Source organism: Mus caroli, unplaced genomic scaffold (genome assembly GCF_978045245.1).
Source record: "Mus caroli unplaced genomic scaffold, Mus_caroli_1 scaffold_15, whole genome shotgun sequence".
Taxonomy (NCBI): Eukaryota; Metazoa; Chordata; class Mammalia; order Rodentia; family Muridae; genus Mus; species Mus caroli.
This window is the reverse complement of record NW_028227270.1, coordinates 114,703,320-114,725,253: the sequence shown is the minus strand read 5'-3', so window position 1 is coordinate 114,725,253 and position 21,934 is coordinate 114,703,320.

The following is a 21,934-nucleotide window of genomic DNA, read 5'->3' as shown; positions in this document are numbered from 1 at the left end:
AGGGTTTCTATCTCCAGTGTTGCCTAATTTGGGTTTTCTTTATTGTGTCTACTTCCCTTTTTAGGTCTAGTATGGTTTTGTTCATTTCCATCATCTGTTTGGATGTGTTTTCCTGTTTTTCTGTAAGGACTTCTACCTGTTTGATTATGTTATCCTGTTTTTCTTTAAGGATTTGTAACTCTTTAGCAGTGTTCTCCTGCAATTCTTTAAGGGATATTTGTGCTTCCTCTTTAGTGTCTTCTGCCTGTATTTCTCCTGTATTTCTTTAAGTGTGTTATTAAAGTCCTTCTTGAAGTCTTCTACCATCATCAGGAGATATGCTTTTAGATCCGTGTCTAGCTTTTCCGGTGTGTTGGGGTGCCCTGGACTGGGCGAAGTGGGGGTGCTGGGTTCTGATGATGGTGAGTGGTCTTGGTTTCTGTTAGTAAGATTATTATGTTTACCTTTCGCCATCTGGTAATCTCTGGGGTTAGTTGTTATCGTTGTCACTGTTTAAAGATTGAAGCAGAAGCTGTGTTCCACTCACCAGCAGTCTCAAAATCCTGCGGCGGGGGTCGTGGGTAGCTGATGGTACCCCGGTGCTGGTCCAGCCGGAAGAGGCCTGTGGTCCTACTCAGGCTGGTTTTCTGCTTCCCTAACTAATGCAGTCTCTGGTCCTGCGTGCAATTGGATTGGAGCAGAAGCTGTGCTCCACTCACCAGAAGTCTTAAGATCCTGTGGCGGGTATTGTGGGTAGCTGGCGAGTGTCAGCAGACCCTGCGCCCCAGTTGCCCCGGTGCTTTTCTGACCGGAAGAGGCTTGTGGCCCTATGTAGACCGGATTTCTCTCACCCCAACCAGAGCAGTCTCAGGTCCTGCGTGATTGGACTCGAGCAGAAGCTGTGTTCCACTCACCAGCAGTCCCAAAATCCTGAGGCGGGGGTCGTGGGTAGCTGGCGGGTGTCGGGCAACCCTGCGCTCCAGCTACCCCGGCGCTGATCCGGCCGGATGAGGCCTGTGGCCCTACTCAGGCCGGTTTCTGCTTCCCTAACTAATGCAGTCTCAGGTCCTGCGCGCAATTGGATTGGAGCAGAAGCTGTGTTCCACTCTCCAGAAGTCTTAAGATCCTGTGGCGGGTGTTGTGGGTAGCTGGTGAGTGTCAGCCGACCCTGCGCCCCAGCTGCCCCGGTGCTTTTCTGACCGGAAGAGGCTTGTGGCCCTATGTGGATACTATTATTTTTAGGTTATGTCTTTTCATGGTATCCCAGATTTCTGTATGCTTTGTGCCAGGAATTTTTTAGATTTAACATTTTCTTTGACTGATATATAAATTTCTTATACTGTATCTTTTATGCCTGGGATTTTCTCTTCCATCTCTTTTAGTCTCTTGGTGCTGCTTAAATTTGTTGTTCCTGTTCCTGTTCCCATTCCTGTTCATCAGACCTGCAGTTTCAGAAGCTTACTGGTTAGACTCTCTTTTGCACCATCTTCCCAAACTACTGAGTACTCTGGGACACCCCCAGCTTCCCAGAGCTGCCTGCTATCCCTGGCATACCTCAAGTATCCCAATACCTCTCTGCTCACATTTATCAGACCTGTGGATCCAGTACCATATAGCCCAAGGGTACCTATCAGAGGCCTGGCTCAGAAGATCATTGAGGTTAGCCCCTCCCAATACTTACTACAATGGAAACATCCAGACAATAAAGCTATCCAGATGGCTAAGGGCACTCGAAAGAAAGAACACAATCAACAAAAACCAGGGAAAATGAGACCTTCAGAACATAGCGAACCTACTACAGCAAGCCTTGGATATCCCAACACAACCAAAACAGAAGAAAATGACCCTAAATTCAATCTTATAGAGATGATAGACACTTTTAAAGTTGAAATGAATAAATCCCTTAAAGAAATACAGAAAATACAGCCAAATAGTTAAAGGCCTTTAAAGAGAAAACAAATAAACTCCTTAAAGAAATACAGGAAACCACAATTGAGCAGGTGAAGGAAATAAATAAATAAAACTGTTCAAGAACTCAAAGTGGAAATAGAGTCAATAAAGAAAACACAAACTGAGGGTATCCTAGGAACAGAAAACCTGGGGTGCCGAAGATAAAGATAATCTTAATAAGTCCCTTCATATTCAGAAGTAGGTGGTACTCAGAGAACCAGTAAGAGACGTTTTTCAAAGTTGGCTCACTTTTTAAGAGGACTTGTTACATGAGAAATAAACTTAGCTGATTAGCAAAACATTAATCAAGGTCTAATAATAATCTCTATCCCAATTGTGTTGAATACCTAGTTATTAGTTTGATATGCCTCCTAGTAACAATGTGAACTGAAAATATAAAAGAGACACAGTGGACTATTTTCAGATTTTAAAAAGCCTGTTTATGACATTTATTACTAAAGAAAAAGATAAAATTTAATTAATTTTACGATGAAACAGAAGAGCCACCCTCTGACTCCTTTAATTGCTGCTACTGTCACTGTCAAAAGAAAAAGAGCTAACTAGGATCATGTAGAATAACTCGGTCTTGAGATGCTTTTATGTCTTGTTTAACATAAAATTATTTTATCACCTTTTTAGTTGCCCCACTGGCATCAGGAGTAATTTAACTGTATATTATTAACTGGTATGATTATGAAGAAATATGTGCAAACAAAAAGTTCTAAACAGATCCTTAAAATATTGACTATAGCTCTAGAATTTAAGAATGTGATGATAAACACTATTAATGTGGTTGAAAATACCTAACTAGGTCTTTAGTAAGGTGGTGCAGTTATTTAGGCAATGCTGTTTAATTTCTGAGAATTGCAGCTACTGGTAATTTCTTACTAGAACAGGATTTCCTTGGTTTTCAGAAAACTACACACATCAAATACACATCAGCAACCCCAGGCTGCAATCAGTTTGATGAGCAGAGGACAATTATAAGGCTGCTTTATTAGTTTTTTTTTTCCCCCTCACAGAATTTTTCTAATTTCTTTTTCCTTTTTCTCTAAAAAGCAAGGGGATCTTGAAGGTCAGCCTGAGGAAAACGAACATTAATTCTCTTCACAGGTTGGACTTTTCTTTGATTCTATTTCTCTTTTCTCATGTGTTGTTGTTCTTCTTGAAAATGGTCTTAGTGAACCTTTGGGATACCTCACTTATTATCAATGAAAGAAATTCTTCTAGTGTTTCTTTGGAATTTCCCCTTCTCTTCTACAATGAGTCACTGAAATGGAACTCAGGCTCTCAGTCCTGTGGACTCAGAGGACCTCAGACAGGTTGGGGTAGCAAGTTGCTGCCTAATTCATGATTTACATTAGCTCTCCACAGGAAGTGGTTCTGTTTACCACAAATTGTACATTTTCTTAGTATAATCTGAACTCCAAGAAGACTAAGCTTTGGTACTATGTTAAATTAAAAGCAAGCCTGTGGTAAATAGTCCCATTTGAAAGAGCAATTTTATCATTTTAGAAGAGTAGTCAACCTTAACTTCTCCACTTTAAAGGCAAACCTCTCTCCCTAAATGTCAAAGTGTGCTCTTGTCAACAAACCTATGCAACAAACCTAGATGGGAAAAGGCTAGTCACAAAGCAAAAAAACATTTTGAATTAATATTTAAAAAATAAAAAAGCAGTAATGGACTCACTGTATTACAACTATCAAAAAAGTTACAATACAGGTGTTAGCACAGAGATCATTTCCATTTTCTTTGATAAATTACCTTGACCTGGCTGAAATTCTCTTGCTTAAATAATTTTTTTAGAATCCAGAGAAATGGACATATAGTCTAGAGTTTTATCATGTTACTTTATCCAGGCTTATTTTCTCCATGAAATTTTAAGTTCTTAATTTATGTTAATTTTATTATATTTCCAGACAGCAAATTTTATTTGAGAGGTTAGGGTACTTTTATATAGCCATGACCTGCAGTGTATATGTATGATGGTCAATCAAATCCAAAACAAAACAAGCACTTATTAAAATGACACCTAATCTAATATCCCAAATCAAAGAAAACACAGTTTCTTCACATTTGTGCCTAGTCTGTGGAAAGTTCCCAGGGCAAATACTAAGATGTTCGCAAGAGCTGGTGACTAAGCTTGATGGTCAAGTATTTATCTACCATGTTTAAAGCTCTGAGATGGACTTCCTGCAGTAGACAAAAGAGAAAAAAGCTTTACTCACAGCTACTTCCCCAAGAGAAGGGAGGAGAGGAATGCATGGGAAAGGAATATAGAAAATTGAATGTCAGAGGAAGGCACAGCTCATAGGGTAGCTGGAGGACAAAGGACAATCAAGAAGAGTTGTCACAAGTATTAGGCTTTTCCCAAGAGTATGGCAGACAGTGCAGAATTCACAACTGAATACAACTACTTATGTTTCAATTGGTCACCTCCAAAATTTTTCATGATTAAAATACTGACTATCAGCCAGGCACTTGGGGGGTAAGGGGGTAGAGGCAGGCGGATTTCTGAGTTCGAGGCCAGCCTGGTCTGCAGAGTGAGTTCCAGGACAGCCAGGGCTACACAGTGAAACCCTGTCTTGAAAAACCAACCAAACAAACAAACAAACAAACAAACACTGACTACCTAATTTTGCTGTTACAGGAGTGGACAGTGCTAAAACCAAGAGCTATGGTTTTTGGGTTTTTGTTGTTTTGTTTTGTTTTGGGTTTTTTTTGTTTTTTTTTAAAAAAGACTTAAAATATTTTATGTCATAGCCATGGTCTGATACTGTTTATTTACAAAATCTCTTTATGTAATCTCCAACTTATCATTTATATTCTTCTTCAAGCCTCAGACAGACTTTGTGGGATGAGGAATCCAGAAAGACAGTAACAAAATCCTTAAGAGTAAAAGTTATTTCAAACCAAGTCAGTGGTAAGAAACTCTATGCATAAAAATGTCACATTTATTTGATCATTAGAGAAAGTGCTAAAAATATTATCCTCACCCGAACAAAATAATGAGAAGACATAAAATTCACTTGAACCTTTTAACCCTACCTAAGATCTGACACACATTGTCAAGACAAGGGCAACCTAATGGTTTTTTTGGGAGCTTATAAAACTGTCAGTGATCATGCAAAGTTTGTAGCTAATTTCTTAGTTCCATATTAAAGACCAAGCTGCCATCCCTTAGTAGAAAAGCAAGGACATACAAACAAGGAAAGGGATGTGCTGGGCCAGGCAATGAAAGATGCATGTGCTACAGATTGATTAAAACAGTAATAAAGCCAACGAAGAGTCAGACAGTTAAACTTCCTTTTATGCTGGCAACGTTACCCACTTCAAGAACTAAAACTACCTCCTCCTGAGAGAGACACTTGTTTTCCTAAAAGCAACCTACCTTCTATGCATTGACGAGACTTAATGCCTGGGCACACAAAAACCATCGTTAGAAAAGGGAAATCCAAACTTTGGCCTCTCTTTTCAGTTTCTCTCATATTATCCCACTGAGCCTCATCAGTTACCTTCATAAGGGAAAAAAATTCTCATTTCAAGTGAACAAATAAAACCTAATACTGGGTCACTGACTGTTATTCTTCCACTGTAGTACAAGCTTGAGAAATAGACTGTCTACAGAGGCGAAACCTAAATCTAAACTGGTATCAAAATAATTCAAAGCAAAAAGCATATTAAGTAATTAAAGGTGGTAAGTACTTAAGAGACAAGCTTTTAATGGACTGTTCAAAATGTTACCACATGTTTAAAAGTTTATTACTAAAAATAACTTCTGGTGGACTTCAGTCAGCAAAATGAAGAGAAAAAGATTAATTCCAGGGCAACTTTGTTGAATTCAACTACTTAACATAGATAGTTAACACCAGAGTGTTATTTTGTAGTTAGATTTTCATTGTTATTTGTGAAAAGCCACACAGCCTTGCAGTGTGAAAAACAAAATCTACCATGTTGCAGACATGCTATTGTGGACCAAATGAGAAAATAGGTAAAGAAGATCAAATCAAGAAGGCCACTTCAGATTAGACTCTACGGAGAACATGAATGGAATGTATCATTTGTGTGGTGGCTTCTTATACCCCTGCTGTTCAAACTCTTAGAACACAGTCAGAGATCTAGGTATAAAGCTTCATGAGTATGGCATACCTCGTAGGAAGAGATATAAAAAAACTCTCATATGGACAAACTTCTGGGTGATGGCCTTTAATCTCTTCTTAGATATTAAGAAAAAGAAACAGGAAAACAAATATAGGAAAGACACAACAGTTCAAATTATTTGAATAATTATTTCTTTTCAAAGAATATTAAGGAACAAGGGCCCAATTAGACATCTCATGAAATCAAGTAAAACCTTCAGTGCCAGGAATTTGTTGTCTTGTTGAGTGGTTGTCTAAAGTGATACCATACACCCTCCATCACCATATGCCCCAACCTGCAGGGATAATCAGCGGGGACCTAGGGCAAGGAGGAGAGAGTGGGAAGAGCAAGAGACACAAAGAATGAGAGCAAGACAGTTTCCTGATCAAGCTGTGAAAAACTTTATTCAGGAGTGGCAATATAATCATAAGAAGGGGAGATTTCAAGGGAGGGGATAAGAGCCCTGGGGGCTCTCTGAAAGTCAGATGGCAATCTTCAGCACCTGGAGCCAATGGTCACAGTGCCCTCTCTACCCACAAATATTCTTTCTGGTATGACCACGATTGTTCTCTCAGGGCTGTTTATGTAAGCTAGAAATTTTCCACAAGGCCACGGCTCCCAGCACCCTTAGGTAATTGCTAAGGATATTAGTTACCATCCACAACCTAATGGTAAATTCTTGTGGTTGAAGACATAACTGACTTATGTCATCAAATATGGAGAATTTGAGCTGGTGTTGTGCTAGAAGTTTCACCTCTATTGACGAGTATTCAGAGCTTGGAATGTAAGTTGCATACTCCCATAGGAGAAAAATAATCATCAATATCACCCAGATATTTCTTGTCATAGTATAGTTACCTTCTACAATATACTTTAATGCAATAGTGACAAAAATATTACAGAAATGCCTAACAACTTTTTGATTAGATTTAAAGATCAGTCTATGGGATGGAATTCATACAGGACAAGAACACTTCAAAAGTGGCCAAGAATCTGAGATTGGGTAGGCCATTGGCCTTAGGTTAAAACTATCATTATTCTGCTAAGGGAATACAGCAATTAAATAACTCTTGGTGATATACTGCTGTACCATAAATCAGAGTATCATCCAACTTTCATCAAAGAAGCTTATTTTTTCAGTAGATAAAGACCCCCAGTTGGATAATGCACAGAGAGTGAAAGACTTTGGAGTGCACAGTGAAAAATGGAATGTCTTCATCAAACCCCTCCACTGAGGGCTCAGGGATCTATGTAGAGAAGGACACAGAGAGCATGTAAGATTCATAGATAGTGATGAATAAAAAAGAAATGGTGTCTTCCAGACACAATAGGACTGATACACATATGAACTCACAGAGATTGTGGCAGCACATGTAAGGCCTGCAGAGCTTCAAACCTAACAAAATCCCAGCACTGAAAAGAAGTAGAGTTAGTCCCACTCCTAACAAATAAGTTATTTGCAAATGAAACCTACTAGGAAAGGGAAATTTAATATTCTTCAATGGAGTCTCACTGGGTATATAAACCACACTCCATTACAGGTCTCATGCCCAGGAGCAGTTGGCCATACAAACTGGACTTCATGGTTTGAGGGATTCTGTTTTCATTTTAGCTTTCTGGTTTGTTCTGGAGAGAGAGAGAAAGAGAGAGAGAGAGAGAGAGAGAGAGAGAGAGACTGTCTGTGTGCATACATGTTCTTAGAATTACTTGTTTTGTTATATTTTTGTCTTATTTTGAGTCTTTATTTACTTTGACATTAATTTTGTTATCATTTTTGTAGGGTTTTTTTTGAGACACACAGAAAAAATATGAAGTCAAATGGGTAAGGCAGTGGGAAGGATCGATGAGGAGTTTGGGGATGGGAAATATAATCAAAACATACTACATGAAAACAATTAAAAGTAAAATAGTTTTATTTATTATTTGAAATTTTCATATATGTATACTATGCATCTTTGTGATGAATATTATTGTAGGTAAGAGAGAAGAGGAGAGAGGTATCTGGAAGAGTGTAGAACAGAGAGAGAAAGAAGCAGATAGGCCATGTCCAGAATTATCTCTTGGAAACAGAAAAAATAGCAGTGAGAAATGAGAATAGAAGAGAGAATGGAATTCTCATGGAGAGAAAAATGAGCAAGAAAACCAAATAGTGGATAATAACGATGAGGACCACAGGCAAAGGTGGGAAACATAAGGTATTTCCTCCTTTCACATGTTCTACATTTTTCTTTCAATACCCTATTGATTGCTATTTGTGCATTCTACATGCATATGTATGCAGGGTCATCTACTGAAGTATGGACTGCTTATTAGTGACCACACTTGTGAAGAAACGTAATTGTTTCTGTGAAACAAATACTGCCATTGAAAATCCCTTTCCTCCACACATGGTATATACTCACTTATAAATGAATATTAGCCATAAAATACAGATGCCCTGCTACACTCCACAGACCCAAAGAAGCTAATCAAGGATGAAGGTTCAAGCAAGGAGGCTTGAATCTCACTTAGGGGGAGGAAAATAGTCATAAGGCAGTTGGAGGGAGGGAACTGGATGAGAGAGGGGTTGAGGAGGGGAATTGAGAGCATGTTAAGGATCAGGTGTAAGGAAGGACAGGAGAGATGGCTAGATGGCCATGACAATGAATAGAAATCTGCAACTGACAGGGGTGAGGAGGTGGGGGGGGGCATCTCCAGGACAAGACAAAGACCTGGGATAAGAATCAATTGGGGGAGGGGTAACCTTAAATGTGACTCACTACACTGGGGATATGGATCTTGAAAAGGCTACCTCCTGTAGCCAGGCAGGAACCCCAATGGAACAATAGAGATACCAACCCACCCACAAAACATTCAACTCAAATTTGATCCTTTCTACAGGAAATGCAGGGACAGGGATGAGGCAGAGAGTAAGGGAATGGCCAACAAATTACAGGCCCAACTTGAGATACATTCCATGGGCAAGCACCTGTCTCTGACACTATTAATGACACTCTGTTGTACTTACAGATAGGAGTATAGCATGGTTGTCCTCTGAGAGGCTTCATTGAGCATCTGAGTCAGACAGACACAAACACTCATAGCCATACAATGGATGGAGCTTGGGGACTCTTCTGGAAGAAAGGGAGGAAGGACTGCTGGCCCCAAAGGGGATAGGAACTCCACAAAAAGACAAACAGAGCCAACTAACCTGGACCATTGGGGGATCTCAGAGTCTGAACCACCAATCAAAGAACAAACACAAGCTGCACCCAGGCCTCCCCACACATGTGTAGCAGATGTGCTGCTTAGTCTTATGTGGGTCCTGAACAGCTGGAACAGGGCCTATCCCAAAAGCTATTGACTGTATGAGAGATGTGTCTTTGCAGCTGGGCCGCCTTCTCTGGTCTCATTGGAAAAGTAAGTGGTTATCCTCACAGAGACTTGAAGTGCCAGGGTGGTAGGATAACCCGGGTCCCTACTTGCTCAGAGGAGAAGGATAGAGGGGAGTAGGGGAAGGATTGTGGGAAGAGATGACCTGGATGGGAGAAGTACACAAGATGCAAAGTGAATAATTTAAAAATTTCAAATTAAATTTAAAAGATAGAAAATTTCTTTGCTCTATACCTTAGCATCATTCTTGTCTTTAAGAGAAATATGGCATATCAAAATGCAAAAGAAGATGTAAAGTATTGATGAGATGTACCTTAATACTTACTGCTAGAGCAACCATATACAAACACACACACACACACCAACCACCACCACCACCACCAGCAGCGGCGGCGGCAGCAGCATCACCATCACCACCAACAACAACAAAAATAACAAGAATCAGCAAACCTTGGTCATCGATATCTCTCAATAACAATGGACTCAATTCCCCAGTAAAAGGATACAGATGAACAGAATGGATGGGAAAATACAGTTCATCTTTCAGCTGTATTCAAGGTCTGCCAAGTCAGAGAGGGCTTGCTGATCTGGACCAGCTCAGGTTTTATCCAATTGTTACCTTGGTTTAAAAGTTTCTGCTATTCTGCTAAAACACACACACAGAGAGACACACACACACACACACAAACCTCTGAACGACAAAATAAAATTAGTAGCCTCACCCTAACTACAAGCCAATCGTTTTATCACTGACACAAAATTTGCCAACATAAAATGACTCTGTCAAATTGCTCTGAAGTTTTCTCAAAGGTCAGTAACATTTTCTGTCTTAGCATGTGCAGAGAACAATAATAATGATAATAATAAATGTGCAAGCAACCGTAGTCTCATGGTTCACACGTTTCTGACAGCTCTACTCTGCACTGCATCCTGGGATTTGAATAAAGACAAAGACATATAGGCAGAATTTTACTTTATGGAGGTGGATTCAAAAGTAGTTTGGATCTGTATCAAAGGAAGATTGATATGTGGATCAATGAAAGCCTAAAAACAAGATAGTAAGAAAGCTTAGTTTTAATTGCCTGCAATAAAGCAGAAGAGTCTCTGGGACATAGAAGGCACTTACAAAAATGTACTGTACGGGTGAAGAAGTGCACACGCTGGCAGAAGCAACTTATGCTGGGAAAAACTTGAAGATATACAGTCCTTGAGAGAAGACAGTTGGGAGGGATTCCAATGCCTGACACAGATCAGCTGACGGTGATCAGAGGCATTAGTGTCATATAAAATAATAATGTAAAAATTAATTAAGATTTTTCAGGAATTAAGAAAATCAAGTGTAACTGGGGAAATGTAGGCTTTTGACTCCAAAAACAGTGGATTATCAATTCAATTTTTTGAACTTTTATTGATGGCAAGGTCAAAATTGAAATGAAACTGCTGAGCCTCAAGTTTAATCCATTTCCTCAATAGACTAGTAATGTCTTGATCAATAACATCAGTAAGTGATATCTCAAGCTACTCAACTCAGGCTGTGCCATATAACAAGAGGCTTGAAGACATTTGAACAAATGAAGGCAACCATCAGAGTATCAAAATCAGTAAGCCTGGGTTAGGTCATTTCTTGTTCCATTGTGAGATGATTCTATGCCCTAGTGAGTCAAGAGTGACTTGGACTATGAAATGCCTGCTTATTATTATAATGAAATAACCCATGAGTGAATAATGGCCAATAATAATGACACTGCTTACCACCTATAGAATAGTTTCTGGAAGAGACAGTGTCAGGCGCTGTCAGGCTATGTCTCATTATGGAAACACTTTGATCTTCCAGGAATACAGTCTGCTCAAGGCTGATAGCAGAAGCCCCTCTCTGTTGTAACTGCTTTCATCTGAATGAGTCACCTCACCCAAGGTTCATGTGCTTCCCCAATGAAATTAGATAATTGATCCTACCAAGCAAGCAATGGTCCAGATAGGCTGGGAGGCTAGTTCTGGCTTCCTCTGCACCTTTATTTTGTATCAGCCCAACCTCTAACCATGACTGACACCTAACACATCACCTGTTTTATTCTTTTTTTTTTTTCACCACTGAGTAAATTTATTATGAAATTCAAAATCCTTTCCGTAAGACTATTTTATGAAAAAATATATAAGGGAATACAAAAACAAATCAAGTTCTCTAAAAATAAAATATCTTTTTGAATTTATATTCAAATTTAAATGGTAAGTACCTAAATCTGCAGAAAATGTACATTTCAGAATCTTCCCAAGAACTTCCCCTATGAGACCTATTCTGTGCCAGAAGCTTGCTGACCAATCTTCTCTATATAAATACATCAACGAGCAGATGCTTTTTTTCTCCATACCAATATTATTATACCATGAGACAAAGGGGTGAGCGGGCTCAACTTTCATTGGACACTGACGTCTTTGTGAGGATTTGAAACTCAGACAATTTTACAGAGGTGGCTATCTTTCCACCCTGTCACGGCAGATGATAATCAATCTCCAGGACTCGTTTGTTTTTAGAGAATTTCTGAATTTTATTCAATACAAAAATCAATTGTGGTTCCCAGAGAAATTTTGGATTAAAAAATTAGCTTTGTCACCAACTCAGGAAAAAAAAAGGAGAAAAATTCATTAGTAGCCACCATGCTGTAGGTTTTCGTGAAACACTAGTTCTACCCCTTCCTTTGTGACTTAATTGATCTCTTATAAAATGCAGCTAACAGGAATCAGGTTGCTCTGCAGGAGCTGAGCAACCAGAAAGTGTGAATTATGAAGCTCTATGATGTGGTGTATTATCCAATTCAGAGCCCATTACTTAGAAAGCAGAATGTTGCCATGGAAATAGGATAGGTCTCAGCTCCTTCTGAATGGGATTCCTCTCAGGGGCAAGGCCTCATTGTCAAGCTGATTGAATTCTCTGTCTCAATTTTCTATCAAGGATAGTAGTACTGCCTGCTCTTTATTATCACTACAGATATTGAGTGATTTATTTGATAACCTTTCATTAAAGGAGTTTAATATATGTCATTTTTAATCATTGATTCAAGTTTATATAAAAAAAATAAAAAGAGCCATGGTTATTCATACCAATGTCTGCAGAAAATAAAAATTTCAAAGTTAAAAATGTATCGTGGTGATTCTCAGTGATAACCTTGAAAGTCTAACCAAGTCAGAAAGCCATAGAAAGCATATATACCACAAACTTCTCACAGCAAGGAGCAATTAGCAGGAGACAAAATCAGGATACCCTCCCAGAAGTGAGAACATGGGTTAGAAGACGAGAAGCCTACTCTGGAGGGAAAGGAAGAGGCATGTCTAGAAAATAACATTTTCTCCAGTTGAAGCAAAGTGATAGCCCTTTATAGAAAACCTTAGATGTTTGGACTTTGGCTTTGAGAGATTCATAATAAAATATTACTAGTACAGATGACATGCATGGGATAAAGAGAGCAGCACATTCATTTGTTTGGGAACAACAGGAAATATGGGAAAGCTGAAAGAAACAAGATCAGCTGTGAATATACTGCTTCTGTTTCAGGATTCTGTGAACAAAAAGTATTGTTGCATCCCTTACTTGAGATAAAAAGAAAAAAACCAAAATAAGTCTTCTCTTACAAATAACTATAGATAGTTCCAAGTATTTTATCAGATTGCTCAGGAGCTAATGTTTGACTTAATGGCAAATGAGATAATAATAATAAAAAGTTAATTTTCGTCCCCAATGAAGGAGACAGAGAAAGCACCCAGGGAGCTGAAGGGGTCTGAGAAACATCATATGAACTAACCAGTACCCCCATTGCTCCTTGGAACTATACCACCAATCAAAAAAGAAAAAAAAAAAACCACATGGTAAAACTTGTGGCTCTAGCTATGTATGTAGCAGAAGATGGCCTAGTGGGTCATCAATGGGAGGAGAGGCCCTTGGTCCTATGAAGGCTCTATGTCCCAGTATAGGGGAATGCCAGGAATGGGAGTGGGTGGGCTGGGGAGCAGGGGGAGGGGATAGGGGATTTTTGGAGGGGAAACTAGGAAAGGGGATAGCATTTGAAATGTAAATAAAGAAAATATCTTAAAAAATTAAAAGATTAAAAATAAAAAAGTTAATTTTCATCATATGAAATGAAATGTCTTTCTAAATTCTTTCTCCACATGAAAAGTTTGCTTAGTCACAAATGTCAAAGGCATGATTTCCAAAAGAGTTTACATGTATGTATATAAATTAAGCCACTGGAAATGCAATGTAAATCTGATGGCTCAGGGAAGTAAAACCTGCAAGGGTAAACTCAAGGTTAGTTTTTCAAAATTGGAAACCAGATTCAATGGAGGTAAGGGCTGTCTGTTAGACCTCTATGGTACACCAGGATGCACTCAGACATGCAGTCATTATCATAGAAACATTTTGTTGAATACCAGCGGTGGGTACTCTTTTGGAGTGTGTCTAGGAGGAGATAATTCTTCCTAGAAATGAAATGAGGAGGTCTTCAGCAACATAGTGAAACAGGCCGGGGTCTGAATGCCTGGGAGGATTGAAGAGACAAATACTTCAGACTTCTGCACCATGTCTGATCAGCATCAAGAAAATTACAATGGGACAGAGCAATGGCTCAGCGATTATGAGTACTAGGTACTCTTGCAGAAGACTTGGGTTTGATTCTTAGCACCTACTAGGTGGCTCACAATATTCTTTAATTCCAGCTCCTGAGGATTCAATGACCTTGTCTGGCTTCTATAGGCATGTATGCAGAGTATAAATTTGTATGTAGTTAAAACATACAACAAGCACATAAAATTAGAAGAAGAACAAAAGAAAAGAATGAGAGAAAGAAAAACAGAAAGGGGAAAATAAAAAGAAGAAACGAAGCTGACTCTTTAGAGAGAGAGAAATAACATTCCTTTATAGGATCATAGGAATTCAAGTTACTACTTTAAGTACTACAGATTGTTTTTTTAATCTAAATATTATAGTGATGTGTGACAACATTTTCCTGGAGAAATCCAAAACACATTTACTCATCCCAGATAAGGAGCCCAGAAAGATCAATATGTGGATACCACTGAAGTCCAACTTGGTGAACTAATGAGCTTTATTAGGGTTACTTACAGGAACAGATGTGAGGCGTTAGTTACAGGAGCAGGAATGATTCAAGGCCAGCTGAATCACCCAAGCCTGCTCCAGCATGGGTGACAGCTCACGTAATCTGGGAACTTCTAGGACACTGCACAGCCTGTAGGTACTTCATCAGTTCAGATCCTTTGCCAGAGACGCAGTTGATCTAAACCTCTTTGGGGCAACATTTTTGCTTCTTGCAGAATCTTCTTAGCACCTTGGATTGTCGAAGAGTGATTCTCTGCAGTCTTTACTGTATACTCTTTCCAAGGAGGGTCTTTGAGAATCTGGTTAGTTTCATGGACTTCCTGAAGCTATTTTGAGTTGTTCAACTTCTGGACTAAAAAGCATCCCTGTTGTATGGAATGCTGAGGAAACTACTTCACAACTCATGGGAAATCAAAGAGGTAAAGACTTTTGTGATGTTGTAGCTAGGAATGACATGCACTCTTGTCAAAAGCAGTTTGTGTTTTCTTCACACGAGAGTCATTATATACTGATGCCTTTGTCTGTTTGGAACTATAACATAACATTATAGGCTGGGTAAGTTACAAATAAAGAAGAAATGTATAAATATGTTTATACATTTATAATCTACAGTTCTTGAGACCAGGAAGTTCAAGAGCAAATGAACTTCTGTGTTTTCATGCTGAGTTATTTTATCCCAAGAAGAGGATGGTTAAGAGAGTAGAAGTCAAGAAGCCTGGAATTCCTAGCTCCAAGCTCTTTAGACTGACATGATACCAATCGTGAGGTTGGAGCTCTCATGAGCTCAACATCTCCCGTTCTGAGCTGGCATCTCCAACCTCCCAGCACTATCCCATCAGGGATGAAGTTTACAACACATGCCTTTAGAGAGACATACTCAGATAACAGCACTAAAGTAGGAAAAAACATAAGAAACTCAAAATTTCTGAGGAATCCCTTCCAAATTTTCTTACAACACATTGTAAGAAAAATGCTAACTATATTTCTAAAACATCTTTTGTCCTAATGTTAGAATGGATAATATGCCTAATGAAAATATCTCTGCAAACTCTTAATACTCTTGTCTTGGGCTGTGTTTATTACAAATTACAATTGGGGAAAAATGCAAAAATCCATAGCACAGATTATCCAATTCAGATCAAGGAACAATTTCATCCCAGTATCCCTGACTTAGGGAGTCTCCAAGATTAAATTCCAGTTTTGAGTCCAGAAAAAATATCTCAGTGAGTGTTGGCTATCAAGCCTAATAAAACCTAGGATATACTGGGTATAAGATGAGAAATAACTTCTGCAAGTTGTCCTTTGACTTTCCCATGCATGTCACATATAACACACACAACACACATACACACACACAAAAAAAAAACAAAGACACATACACACACACACACATACTCACAAACACCAATAAATAAGTAAATGTAATTAAAAAATTGAAAATTCCCTTTTCAACTCATTTGAGTTTTGTTACATACTTTACTAGTTTTTTTTCCCCTTGTGAGTAAATACTGACAATTCCTGAAAAATAACCTTAAGATTAAGGATTATGATCACTAACTATTAGATTAGATTTTGAAACAAAATTGTTTCAGTGGTTTGAGTCATTTCTTGTACCTGAATTATAGACTATGAACCGTTTGCATACATGGTTGTCAACTACTTATACAAAGGTCAATTCCATGCCAAAATATGCTTCCAATTATGTTTCTTCTTTAATCCTGTCTCCTTGAAGAGTGTAAGCTCTAGTAAAATAAATGGTCTTTGAACTTGAATAGAGCAGCACCATCAGTAGAACAGCATATATAATATGTAAAAAGGTGCATTTCCATCACACATCCTCAGCCCTCTTCCAATAGTAGCCAGGATGATGTTATATGCCTCAGTTTCCAGGCTTCTGACTTCACTTTTCCCTAAAATTGTCCACTCCGAACTTGCATCTAGTGCAAGGACAGATCTTTCATAAGATGTGGTAAGCACAGAAGAAATGGCTTCCAAAGATGGGAAGAGAATGCCTATTGCTGGAATGAGACACAGTTCCTTTTGTGATTCATTAAGCAGAAAGATGATATATTTGGGATGTTTTATTGTAGAGCAAATCTACTGCAATGCATCAAAAATTTTCTTGAAGACTACACATGAGACAAATTGTATCTGAGAAGTCAAGAAACTTGATAAGCTTCTAGAAATCCTGTAGTGACCTAGCACTTTTCATTTCCTATGGGTGTGGTTTTGATCATCAGCTCCAGCTCTGTGAAAAGGCATGAAGGCTCGTGTTTAGTGACTTACAGGTTATTTTTTGTATGCAGAATTCACAAAACAATAATGTCTTGAGAAGTTTAACTGAAAATTTGTTCATTTCTACAGTTGGATATGAAGGTTTTTAAGCACAGATAAATCAAACTCCATATTCTTTTACATCTTTGGTAGGATGGCTAAATATAGAGTGTCTAAAGAAATTTAAAACTAAAATCCTTTGCACATACTCTAATTTATAAAAGGATAAAGCCCAATTTGCAAGTCACCAGTCTCCTGTGGTGGCAGAAACATACCTGAGAGCAAGCATGACTCATGCTGAGTTCATAAATCCATTGCAAGTGTAATTCAAATTTACTATCTAGCTACTGAAAAAAAAAACACACCAGATCTTGCTGAGATGTTGACAGGAGCTCCAGAGTAGGGCTGCCTGGCTATTGGTAACAATTCAAAACATTTCCACAGATTACCAATCCCTGTATCAGATCTTGGGACCGACCGGGCTGAAATGTTTTGAGCATAACTTACTTCAAAGCAGAGTGAAATGAATACAGCTGTGAATGTGTTCATGAATGCCCTGTCATCATTGAGCTAGTATTTTAAAAATAAATGACAAATTGTCACAACTATTATTTTCCTCTGGAAAATAATGTGTGGTGTGAGAGACAAATAGAAACATTGCTTCAATATGCTGGATTCTGCAGGCATCACCCAACCAGCTCCTCCCTTGGAGAGGTGAGATCTGAGTAAAGGCCTTCCACCAAGGTAGTATGTGATAGTCTGTTGTCCACAAAATCACACCTACATAGGGAGGTGATCACAAATACACTTGCTATAGTTTGGATGCTAACTGTCCTTCACAGACTCCTGTGATTGATCACTAGATCTCCAGATGGTGCTGATATTTTGAGAAGTGGTGGAACCACTGACCACTGGACAATGACACCTGTCTTGTTAAAACACAATGATGGGAGGATTCTTGAATTCTATTCTTCTTCCAATCCCAGGCTAGCTGGCTGCTTCCTGCTCTGCCAAGATGGAACATATCATGCAGCATGCTTTGACCTCCACTCCTGTACCCCACAGAGTCATCATAGACAAATAGTTTCTGAAACAAGGAGTTAAAATACCTTCATTTCCCGTAAGAAGCTTCTTTGTCATGTTTTGTCATAGTGACCGGGGAAAAGGACTAACTAATAGAGTTGTACTTTGTTTACCACTATTTTGATGCTATTCTCTTCTAAAATTAACCCCAAAGAGATAGGGACACAAAGTTATCTCCTAGGATTCCTCCAGAAATCGCTGGTTTCTGTAGAAGCCCAGATTAATTTTGATGTTTGATATTGAGTGACTTTTTCTTGGGTAGTATGAACACATTTATTCATCCCTGATAGTAAACCAACCACATACCAAAAAAACAATTCTATCTATGCCTCTATAAATGGAGAGATTTCTGGAGTATGGGTGACTCAAAGGCAGCTGTAGCACTTTGAAGACCATCTCACTGTGAGGTGACTCTTCAATCTCCTTAGTGATAAAGTGTTGATGTTTTTTATCTCCCTGAGAGGATTCTGCTACATCTTGTCTGAATCTCAGCTTCTTGATTCTCATGAGTTCCAAGAGATTCCAAGCCATTTGTGTTATAGTTAGCTTCCTGAGTCTTGTGGGCATCCCATGTCCCCCAAAGAGAGAATGTTATACGTCTGCCATGCAGCTAAGGCAAGCTGTCAGGATCATGGTGAATGAAGCAGAACTCATTTCTGAGGCAAAGTCTTCCAATTTTGCATATAGTGTAGCCAGATAAGAAGATGCTATTTACCATGGTCACCAGACACTTGCTACATGAGGCTTGTCAGTTTGCCACTCAGCTCTGATGCTGAGAGTCAAAGTCAAGGAAGGAAGGAAGGAAGGACATAATGGATAAGAATTTTATAAAATATAGTAAGACATAACTTACACAAAAACAGATACTGCTAACAAATCAACATCCATACTTGCCACAATGTTCTTAATTTCAATAAACAAACCCAAAGATTCAACTCAAATCCTACAAGTTGTCTGTATTGTATCCCTAACTCAAGAGTTTAAAGATTATTTTCTTCAGCCCCAGAAGTCACAAAGGCATTTTTCCAGCAATGATTGGTTGAAGTACAACATAGACTCAGGCGCACACACATGTACACACACACATATATAAATGCATGTGTGTGTGTTATATATATTATATATAAAGAGACTTTAATATATTTGAATAAATGAATGCTTGTTCATTTTCTGTTTCAAATAGTGACATAAACCACAGAGGCACAGAATAAATATTATCTATCTCAGTGATGGGTTTCAGAGGGAATAAGAAGTATGCCTATCAAGGGTTTATAAGGTACAGCTGTATATTTAAATAAATTGAATTATAGTTTCTAATTTTAAGAATAATTATAGAGATCTCTATAATTCCTGAGAGCACATAGTGCTGTGGAATAGCTTGCATATGTGAAAAACCATTAAGCCTTCACAATAGACATACTAACAATTGCCAAGGTCAGATTAAAGCACCTCAGTTTGGGCAACAAGAATGAGGAAAGGAGTGTTAATTGTCTCTATTATACTGAACTTGGGAAGAATCTGAGGCTGAATGGCTGAAAAGGAAATTTTGAATATTATAGGATTATCATTCAGTGTATTCCAATTCAAGTAACAATAACAATTACTTTTTAAAGGCAAACATGTAAAATGAGGTGGCTTGGCTGAGCAATTAGAGGAGGGTACTCCTGAGGGAGACAGGCTTTCAGGCACACCAGGAACCACTGCTGATGCTCTGTGTCCCTGAGCAACTGACAGAAGGCATCTTTGTCTTCAGCTCTACATTCATAACCTCAGAAATAAAATATGCTTCTGAAATTACTTAAAGACCTCTAGTAGGAAGGTGAAGAACTCCACTGACATCTTTATGGAGTCGTATATCCAAGGAGTAAAGTCTATAGAAGCGAAAAGGAGACATTGCTTAGGAATAAATGGCTTTGAATACAACAGCAAATTAAATGTAAATTAACACTAAATGTAATCGCCTTATGTCAGAGCCTCCTTAAAAAGCACTTCCCTATGTGCTTGAACTTGGAGTGCACACATTTATTGAGAGTACACAATAAAAGTCTAGAGCTAGTTGTACATTCTTGTATTTATAAGTTATTAGTTCAATGTATGCACAATGAATTAAGTTATGAAATGTGAAACTGTGGAAGTCATGGGTGAGTTATATTCAAAGCACCTGAGGTCATGTTGTAGAATTAATTCTTCTTTTCATTTTAAAGACCATAAAACAGAATCCTGGATTTGATCCCTAATGTGAATAAAATCACTGAAACTTCTCAGTTCAAAAACTTGGTTTTCAAATCTCTGATATGTACTCTTTTCATTGAAAGAAATAATATGGTTTAAGTTGACTTTCATTAAAGAGTGTACTGCGACTTCTCTATTCTTGGCCATATTGTGCTCTCAAAGTCAATGTATAGTTTAAGTATTTGAATTTCTTTAATTGTGGTAATTTTGAAATAGACTTCCCAGTGCCTTAACATAAAGAGGTGTGGTCTCTGATTGCTTCCTGTCTCTGAGTGCTTAGAGAGTTTCATCAACAGCTGATGACATAAGGGGCACATCAGATTCTGACAGTAAAAAGTTATTGTCTGTTCTACTCCTCTCTTGGAAGGTAGTACATTCAGGTCACATATATAGATATCCTCAATAGAAAAAGGCAAAGCTCTCATCCAAGGCTGTGTGTAATTACATGTTGTCCATGTTAGTGTGCAGTTTGAGAAAGGTCCACATGAATCATTCTAGCTAATATCTTCCGTGGTGGCCTTTCCCACTAGGTTTTACCTAGATTTCAAACCTAATACAGGGTAAATTGTCCTTCTTGCTTGAAGGCATTAAGATTAAGGTGATTTGACAATCAATTATGTGTCACTAGAGAGGTATAGAGCCTAGCTGTTGCTGTAGTAGATAACTGAACTGTGAGACCATGACTTTGGAATGATACAGAGCCTTGAGAGAACTTTTAGTGGGATCATGCAGTTTTTCAATAGGGGTATTGATGAAAACATGAAGGGCTTACAGGATAGTGTTAGCAGGCACTTCAGGTCTTATGACAGCTGTCTTTGACAGATTATAGTTGCTAATGAAGTTGGAAGAAGATGAATTCTGGTTCTGAAGGACTAGGTGGCTTAATGTACAACTGGAAAGATGACTCAGCAGTTAGGAGCTCCTCTTTCAGAGGATCTGAGTTCAATTTCCATTATTCAGACTGGACAGATTTCAAGTGCCTATGACTTCAGATCCTGGTGATCTGAAACTCTCTTTGTCCTCCACAAACATCAACACTACACACACACACGAACACACATAAACAAACACAGACATACTTAATTTGAAAAATAAAATTAATCTAAAGAAAGTTATGTATGTGTTCTTCTAAGATGGTATAAAACCTCTAATTTTGCTGTTATAACAATATATACTAAACTTAATGAACCATACAGTAAGCATATTTTCTCACAATTTAGGCTACAGAAACACAAGGATCAGGTATCTGTGTGTTCCACTTTTGATAAGGTGATCAATGGCTGTGGATATATAAAGGAAGAAGAAACTTCTGGTGTCCTTATTTGTTATAACGATAGCGATCCTGTGAATACTTAACAAACAAAGGGAATTACAGACCAATTTCCCTTATGAGCATAGATGCAAAAATACTCAATAAAATATTGCAAACTGAATCCAAGAATATATAGAAAGGAACATTCAGCATGATCAAGTAGGAGTCATCCCTAAGATGCAGAGGTGGTTCAATATATGAAAATCAGTAAATGTAATCCATTTTACAAGCAAACTGAAAGGAAAAGAAGCACATGGTCATCTCATTGGATGCAGAAAAAGGCTTAAAGAAAATCCAACACCCTTTTGTGATAAAAGTCCTAGAGAGGTTAAGAATACAAAGACCATACTTAAACATAATAAAGACAATTTGCATTCATTCGACAGCCAACATCAAATCAAACTCAAAGGAATTCCACCAGAATCAGGAACAAGACTAAATTGTCCACTCCTTCTTAGGTATTCAACACACTTGGTGAAGTTTG